Here is a 9,126-nt window from a genome sequence, read left to right as displayed (position 1 = left end):
GAAACCTCTATAAGGGACACACAGGATCCTCTGTAAGCCATAAGCCATTCTTAGGATCCTAACACCTTTGAAGAAGTCTGGGGAAATGCCACAGATTCATTCCTCCATGGAAATTGTCAGTTTCAGAGTATGTTTAGTTCCAACTTCTCCTTCTCCATCCCTGCTATAAGTAGACAGTTACCCAAGATGACTAAGTGATGTCCTGAAGGCCAGCTAGGGAGGACCAGAGCCAAAGCCCTTCTTTCTATACCAGTATCCCTCCCACCTATTAAAAAAGAGGAGTAGCAGAGTCTGCTAGGGTTTTCAGAACGTCGTGTCCCAAGCCCTCCCAGTCCCTCCCTCCTCAAATGGAAAGCCACCTTTAAAAAAAAGCAGCCTTATTACGAGACTGATTTCTATGACATCATCTCTCTAAGTGTCTCTTTCCAAGGAACACAAAATTCTCCACCACAACCTCTCCCAGGCCTTGCAAGAATTTCCCCAGAATTTAGCAGAGTACAGCACTTTTGACTGCTGATTGAATTTCTATTTATCCTGCTTCTCTTCTAAGTGGATCTCCAGGTATGACTTATCCGCTGCACAGCTGGGAATAACACGTGGGCGGGGCTTTCTCAGGTCCAGGTGATAAGTAGCTCTCAGGTCATATCGTTCTGTCTAGAGGACTCCAGGTTTTGCCCACCTGGCCTCTCTGGATTGAGCATCTCCTCTCTAGCAGCTGCTAACTTGCCTGAAAGGTGAGAAAGTGTGTCAGGGCTGAACTGGGCAGGGGCTGGCCTGGCCTGGCCTGGGCTGATCTGGGGTTGAATGGGCAAGGGTTCAGAGTGTGTCCTGCTGAGCTCAGGAGCTTGAAAGGCTTCTAAAAATAGCAAGCACATTTCCTGGAGGGGACTTGGGGGAGGGGCTGATTCAGCTGACCTTTCCTAAGGATGGCCAATTTGCTGACTGCGTGCTGAGGACATCTCCCTCCAGCTGACTCTGGGGCCGAACTGAGGCAGGATTGGAACATTCTTTCAGCCCCAGCATCTCTCCTCTCAGAAGGTTCCAGTGAGGATGAAAAGGGAACCTGTAACAGCCCAGGCAACTACAAAGGCCAGGCAAAACTCAGACAGGGAGTGGGGGGTAGGAATGTGACTCAGTCGGTACAGTGCTTGCCTGGCATGCGTGAGACCCTAGATTCAAACCTGCACCATAAATATCAGGTGTGGTGGCACATCACTGTACTCCCAGCACTTGGGTGACAGAGGCTGGAGGATCCAAACTCAAGATCCTCCTTGACCACATATGAGTTCCAGGCCAACATGAGCCGAGTCTCCTGACTCAGCACAGGGTACCAGAAGGCCTTTGACACGCAAGGGAGAGATGGTCACTGGGAACAACCAAGAGAGTTGTAGTTTTCTTCATTTATTCACTCATTTCTTTCATTGAGCCTTCATCTGCTAGGCTCCTCACCCTGAGCCAGCCACCTCGGGTTAGGGCCCTGGTAACTTAAGTCTATTCTCACACGGGTGGCATTTTTCTTAACTGTAGCGTAACCAGCTGGCCCTTTCTCACGCAGCTCTGTGGCTTCCATCATTCCAGTTCACCATCCCCCTCAGCTTTTATGGACCCTGTCTTCTGTAGACAGGGATGAAGCCTGGCCGGGGCAGGACAGCTGTCCAGCTGAGGACAGAAATGAGTACTGACAGATCCTGATTTATGCCCTTGTTATTCTGGAAGGGAGACACAGAAGCAATATGAAAAGCCAGCGGCATCCAAGGAGGCCCCACAAGGAGCATCGCACCACTAAGCTTCCCACCACTTCCTAGCCGAAGCTCTTGGCCTCCTCAAAAGTGCCAGAGACCCTCTTCTCAAAAAACACTCGGCACCTAGCTCTGGTGAAAGGAAGGACAGCTCAGAACAAGGACAGCTCAGTCCTACACGCTGATGGGGCATAGTGCTAAGCGACCCCAGCTCCCGTGCAGTGAGGTCTCTGTGGTCACCCATCTTTCCTAGACGAAGAACAAGATACCTGGGGACATTTAGCTGCTTGCTTGAGGTTACACAGTAAGAAGGGTCAGTCGGATCTCAAAGTCCCACCTCTAAAATGGCCTGGGAGCGGTGGGACCCGGCAGAGGCAGGGGGAGGAGAGAAGGACCTATGTTGTCAGGTTTAAAAGGCGGGTGGAGGGATGCAGAGATGGTCCAGAAGGCAAAGTGTTTGCCGTGTGAGATGGGGCCCTCAGTTTGATCCCCAGAACCCATTTAAAAAAAAAAGCTAGACATGGTGATGCACCCTTGTAATCTCAGCTATGGGAAGGCAGAGACAGACAGATCCCTGGGGCTGGTTGTCCAGGCAGCTAACCTAGCTCCAGGCTAATGGACAATTCTGCCTTTAAAAAAAAAAAAGAAAAAGAATGGTTCCTGAGAAACAGCATCCAAAGTTGACCTGTGGAATCCACATACATATTATCCCTGCACATGCACGCACGAGCATGTGCACACACAGAGAGACAGAGACTGAGAGAGAGAGAAGGAAGAATGAGGAAGAGAAAGAGAGATGAGAAACAGGACATTGATAGCTGATGCCCAGGAGGAAGACAGAGGAGAGACAGGCAGGGAGGAGAATGAAGGAAGAAAGTCACAACCAAGCAGGAGGGCCGGGGCCAAGATGCCAGGTTGAACTTTCTGCTCTATGGCTATGGAGAAGTGGATTCTTTCCCCAACAGAGAACACAACAGCCAACTCCAGCCTTGGCCCTAGCCTGGGATTCAGCTGCTCCCAGCCTGGGAGTGGAGGAGAGCCAACGGCTAGAGGCTCTCTCGGGCCAAGCCAGGACTTCCTCCTCCACGTGTGGAGAGGACAAGGCTGTTCTGACAGGAGAAGGCTAGTCCAACTCCTCGAGAAAGAGGAGACATGAAATGACAGCAAGAGGTAGAGGTCCTGGGGACTGACATTTCGTCAGAACGTGGCTGGTACCCCTGACTCGTTCCTGCTTTAAAGCCTCCAGGACTTCCATCCTGAGCCCCAGTGCCCATGCCAGCACTTTCCAGGATCCAGCTTTACTCCCATCAACAGCCTTCTCTGCCAACGGACTAACCCTTAGGCAAAACACTCGGGACCTAGACCCTCTCATGTCCTCTGTCCTCACCTTATACATCTTTGCACTTGGGCACCACAGCCGACACTTCTCAGAAGCCCACCTCTAAAAGAGCTCAGGCTATCTCATCTTGGCAAGCACTCCCTCATCCTGGATTCTTCGGCTGGCCCTGCTGCCCTCTATGGTTCAGACCTTCCAGGGCTCAAGGGCTGTAGTGTATATGTCTACCTCTCACCCGTCAAGAAATGTCACTTTCTTGATGCTGCATTTCCACAGAGCCGGGAACCCAGCACATGCTCCATGGGTGTGTCTGTCTCACAGACATTGCATAAAATCCGAAGATTAACCAGAAAAGACTGTTTCCTATTCTTTCCCTTCCCAACCCCCACTTCCTTTCCAGAGAAGTCTTTCTTGGGGTCCCAGGGATGGAACTTCCAAAACATGCAGACTGATCTTTGAACCAGTCTTCAGGTGAAGGCCTGGGGGACAGAACGTTTCCTCGTCTCTGGGATGTCATCTGATACTGACAACGGGAATGTACCAAGCCCAATGTCAACTTCATCTCTCCTACTGGAAAGGGTATTTGAGAGAACACGACCTAGGTACCTAGTGACCACAGGAGTAAGAGTGTTTCCAGGGACTGCAGGCCCCTCCTCCTCTTCTGTCCAGGGCTCTGGATTCCACTGTGGTACAAACAGACAGGAAATGCCAGGTTAACTTAAAGATAAGCAAGAAGTTCCAGAGGAAAGGAACACTTGCCAGAGGAGAAAGGGAAGAGAAAACTCACCTTCAATGAGATGAAGAAGAGTCACTTAGAGTTGGGCTCTCAGAGGGCAAGATTGCACCCAGGGCTGAGACAAGGCACAGAGCATCATCGGCAGAGCATTATCGGTCCTCAACATCTGTCTCCAGATGTTTTTAGCTTGGGGTTGACTGCAAGACTGGCCAGGAGACAAGGGGAGAGGGAGATGGAACCCTGGCTAAAGTAACCAACTTGTCTTGGTTTGCCCATTGCTTTCTGTATTTTAGTATTGAAAGCACCGCATCCAGGGACCTTCACTGCGCAGGCCGATGATAGGCTAAGTCTCTGTACCCACTGGTTGTTGGAACCTCATACTGCAATGGGGGAGGACAGTTTCCACCAAAGGCCTATGAAAGGGACCTGTCACCCATCACCCATCTGCAGGTGTCTATGCTGAGTCTTGGAAGGCTTGTCTGACTTGCTCAAGGCAACCCAGCTCTCACAGGAAGACTGCATTCTTCCTGGGAAGGGATTAGGAGGGAACGGAGCTGGAGCCATCTGTGGGCCAAGAGCACTGGAGTTCTGCTGCGGCCCTTGTTCTTATTCAGAAGCCTAAGGGAATCCAGCTTAATTAGCTGCCAGAGCTCAGAGAAGAGCTTAGGTACAACCTCATAGGACATAGGACCGGTGGGAGGGGCCAGCTTGAAGGCCACTGACCCTTACAGCTGTTTGGATTTACAGCTAAGTGGCCCCGAGGAAGCTCCTGCCACACAGAAGACAAAGAGAGCCTTCCTCTTGGTCCATGAGGCTGGGAAGGGAATGTGGGAACTTCAAATCCATCCCCTACCCCGCATCCTGGGCTCACAGATCTCTGGGGAGCTCACCCTCTCCAACCACATAGCGTCTGCTCAGTGCTCATCGCGACATGAGTGGAGCTGCTCCAGGTCTGGTTTTCTCCAGGATAATGCTCTTGGTCTCTTCGGTGGCTTCTCCTGCGAGCTGCTTGTGAGTCTCCTGGTCCTGTCCGCTCTCCTCGGTGTTCATATCAGCACATCGCGTCATTCAAAAGACGGCTCCGAAGCTGGGCGGTATCGAGGAAGACCTGAAATAAACAGGGAGAAGGAACGAGGTGAGGGTTTCGGTATGAGCTGTTACTAAATAAACCCCAAAGAAGCTCTCTAGAATGTTCCAAGAGTAGGTGACCAGAGCAGCTCCTCCGTCGCTCACTTATACTCGTGGTGTGCTCTGCTCTCACGGTGGAGGCACCTCTGAACCCTCCCACGGTTGGCTTTTTGACAGACCTTTGCTTTTGTCCCGGCCACACCAGGCTTTGTCCGTTGGTCTCTTCGCTCTGTTGGACTCCAGTGTTTAAGGATCACACAGATTACCCTTCCCCACTTTGGCCAGCCACAGTTCTGCTCGCCTGGCCTCCTTCAAGCCCTCAGCAAAACTATGCACTCGGCAGAGTTTGCGTCTTGGCCTAAGAAAAATGCCAGCAAAGCCATTTTAACACTTATTCATGGGCCTGCCTAGATAATACCCCCTTCTGTCCACCCTGGCTACGTGCACTGACACCCACCAGCCCAGGACCTGCCACACAGGGATGTCTTTCCATTTTCTCACTGGCAAAGCCCACAAGTCCACCCATTTTTCCCAAGCTCTGCATGCCTGCGGAGCTAAGCCAACATCCCAGAGCTCCACAGCCGGACACCACGCCTCTTTTTTGTAGCCTGAGAAGGCACGTTTGTAGACAGGAGATTTGGGGGCTTAGAAAGATATATGGAGTACATTGGTAGGCATTCAGTAGATGTTCAGGAAGGGAAGGGAAAGAAGCACCTTTGACATATATGTGTGGAGGTCAAGTCTACAGCTCCATGTGGCCTCCAAGGCCCATCGTTTCCGTTAGGCCACTCCTAAATCCCAAGGCTGAGGGACTGGTTGCATTCCTAAATATCCAGAGGGTAAATCCAGGAGGAAAATCTGAATTCATCCACCCACAGACTCATTCACTCCGTCATTCATTCATTTTGTAAGCACACGCCATGTGCCAGACCTTCAGTAGGCATGCAGGATTTGGAAGCAGACTATAGAATGACCTATAAGAGCCCACTCACAATGTTAAGGGTGGCCCCAGAAACACTTGTCTGTTTGTATTTCTATCCATCCTAAACGCCCAATTGGGTTGAAGTAAAGCTTGTTCTGAGCTCCCAAAGGAAGGAGTCTTTATTCCTCCTTAGAAGGGTTAATGTTTTAGCAAGGATAGAGGCAAATGCCTATTACCCAATTGTTCCACTCTCCACCTGGTTTCCAATTCATAAAGGGAGGCTGGCCGCTAAGGGCTGAAAGGCTTGGTAACATCTCCAGCGTCCTGAATCAGCCACTGAGTCTATACAGTCTTCATGTCTGGCAGTCTTTTCCTGTAAACCAGAATAGCAGTTAGCTCCTCCAAGGCCCAAGCTGGGCCTGGGCTAGCATCTAGCACCACCTACCGGCCATAAAAAGAAGAGCAGAGGCCAAGTTGCCACCTTTTCCCTAGGACTCCCTCGGGGCCTTTGGTCAGACCCAGTTGCTGCATACTCCTCAGCTACAGGACTTTCATTTGTCCACCTAAAGACAGAAGGAAAACTCCAAAAGTGACAAGAATGTCTCCAGGAACAACAACAACAACAACAAGAAAAACATAACTAACAAAACCAGTAAGATCCCAGCCAGAGCCTGTGTGCAGGAGCAGACAATAAGCACAGACCAGTGGATGAGGGTCACAACCAGTCACAGTGGAGGTAGAGGACGCTGGAGGCTGGCACTGGGACTTACTAGAGAAGCATTCAAGGTCCCAGGAAGGGCTGAAGCCACCTTCATTCTAGGCCAGGTCCCAACTCCATACCCAGGTGTTTCTGGGCAGTGGCGGGCATTCCTCTGGTCTTGGGGAGCCTGCATTTGCCCAGCCATCACAGATGGAATCAGGAAATGCCATTCTTGGTGCTGAGCTTGGTTCTGTCTCCTCCTAGTTGAAGATGGCAATGAAGACAGATTGAAAAGAGACCAGGAGAGAAGGGACGGGGGTGGGGGTTTCAACAGGAGGTAATATTAAATGAATCTCCTGCCAGTTCTCCATATGTCAGACTAAACTTTGATTAAGCATCTTTCAGCTTTGAGTCACTGGCTCACAAATGTCTACTCAATGACGGTTTCCTGGGCACTAGCAGAAGCTGACAGCCCTGCTGGTCCACACTTCTTTACTTCCTCCAAAAGCATCCCAAAGGCATCCATCCCTCCTGCTAACTGAGGAGAGAGGACGGTGCTTCTGGGAAAAGTTCAGGCTTTGAGATCAAACAGATCGGCTGCTGGCTTGGAACAAGTCACTTAGTTTTTCTGAGCTTTGAGCTTCTCCTCTAAAACCCAGGGCTGCTATCACCTGCTAGGATCAACGGAGAAGAAGCACATATCCCCCTTAGCACAGCACCTGGAAGATGAGTTCAGTAACTATTGGCTAGGAAGCAAGAAAAGAAAGACCTTAGCCGCTGTCACTGTGGCTCCTTGCTTGGAATTCCAAGGCATGGCTCTGCAGCCTCCCCAGCCAGTTGTCAGCCTCCTGTAGGCGAGGGAAGAAAGGCGGGGGTAGGGGACCTGTTCTCACCCAGGGAAGATTGCTCTTGGAGTGGGTGATGACTGTGTGCCTCACCCACTGGTGAAGGCGCTCAGCGAGTGAATGGAAAAAGCCAGCACCCCTCTTTGGCTGCATTCATTATTCAAAACTTCCCACAGCCTGATGCCTGCACTGGGGGGTGGGGATTGAGAAGTTCCAGTCAAGCACCAAGCAGGTTCCCTGCCTGAGATGCAAGTACAGGCACAGACCTGAAGGAAGGGAAGGCTGGGCCATGAAGAACTCTGGTTCTCATTAAGTCCAGGCGATAGAGATGACCAGGTAGCTAAAGAGGGACAGGGGCATTCCCAAGACCTGACCTGGGATCTTTACTCCTCAGCCATCATTCTGCCTCTGAGCAACCCAAGCACTTACTCTGGTGTGGATCCTCAGGCCTTATTCTTCTAGCTTGTTCCCAGGTGTCTCAGCGGCTGCTGCTGCTACTTGGAGGCTAAGTTTAAGTCTACTGCAATTGAATCCAACTTCAATTTAAAATACAAGTCCTATAGCACACAAACCAGGTCTGGAAAACTCAGTAGGCATGGTGGCTGCTGGCTACCACATTGGACCATGCAGATGGAGGCGCCTTCTTCACTAGCAACACGGCTCTAGGCTTGCCCAGCATGCTAGCCATATCAAGAGAGACAAGGCTGGGGAAAAGGGGGGCACAGGGAGGGGGCAAAGTTAAAACTTTAGGAAGCTTTAGAATTTATGAGAACTTGAAATCATATGAGGGGAAAGTTTTCTGTACCGCCACGCCCCACTCCAGGCTCCAGAAGGTCCAGGGTGTGTTATGAGGTAGCAAGTGGTTGTCTCAGGAACAGGGAGCACCATGGCTCCCCAGAAGAGGGTATTTTTGAAAGCCAGTCTCAGGGGAGGCGTTGGAGTTGAAGCATCAGCTGGAATCCATAGTGAGGATGAGCACCAAGCTGAACCTCCAGTGTTTTGTGCTCAACCATGATCTGCTCGCCCACGGACCTCCTCCCCCCACAAGTATCCATGTCACTCGGGATGTGGGCAAGTGGTTTGGCTTTGGTTGTGTGGGGTTGGGGCAGCTGGGAGGAGAGCAGTGTCTGCGCCAGGGAAGGAGCCTGAATAATTTGATGGCTCCTCGGAGGAGAAGCATACATCAGAGTAGTGAACAGATGGCCCAGCAAAAGGGGTTAAGTAAAGAGAGCGCTGTGAGAAGTCTTGTCACTCCCATCAGAGCGGAGAGCCACGAGCAACAGACTTTCAGGAGGTCTGAAATAGCAAGAGCCGTTCAGGAACAAGAGCCACCTTCCCTTTTCCCCCAGCCCCCTCCTGACCCGTGCACAGGCTCCCAGACCAACAGGAGCTTCCGCACCTCTCTCCAAGGGAGGTAAGAATGGTGTCTATGCCTCTGTCCTATGTGTCCGTCACACGGGGAAGCAGCAATAACCTTGAACACAGAAGGGTTATCTGGCGGGGCACTCTTGCAAGTCTGCCTGATGGACTCGGGTTGCAGGAAGCTAGGGGCCCTCCTCCACGTGCTCCGCTCCGATAGGTCTTGACCTCATGGCTTTGCTCTTATCCTGCACTTCCTTCCAAGCCCTGTCTTTAAAAGGACGTAACAGGCATGCCTACCTCCCTACGCCAGCCAGTCTAGGGTGCAAAGCTACTTGACTAGATATGCACAGACAACTGC

The 9,126-nt window shown here is 51.3% G+C and overlaps 1 long non-coding RNA gene across 1 annotated transcript in view; it reads right to left on the bottom strand.

Moving 5' to 3' along the window:
• Positions 1–309: 309 nt before the first annotated feature.
• Positions 310–9,126, bottom strand: part of LOC121133480 — a 32,852-nt gene continuing 24,035 nt past the window's right edge. The window contains exons 2-4 of the long non-coding RNA XR_005870334.1: positions 4,702–4,919; positions 3,863–4,016; positions 310–3,758 (exon numbers count right to left, since the gene is read on the bottom strand). This is a non-coding gene — a long non-coding RNA (uncharacterized LOC121133480). The remainder of the gene's footprint in view (positions 3,759–3,862; positions 4,017–4,701; positions 4,920–9,126) is intronic.

This window comes from Mesocricetus auratus, unplaced genomic scaffold (genome assembly GCF_017639785.1).
Source record: "Mesocricetus auratus isolate SY011 unplaced genomic scaffold, BCM_Maur_2.0 Super-Scaffold_4256, whole genome shotgun sequence".
Taxonomy (NCBI): domain Eukaryota; kingdom Metazoa; phylum Chordata; class Mammalia; order Rodentia; family Cricetidae; genus Mesocricetus; species Mesocricetus auratus.
Note: the sequence above shows the minus strand (reverse complement) of the source record. Positions and strands in the feature narration are given on the sequence as shown.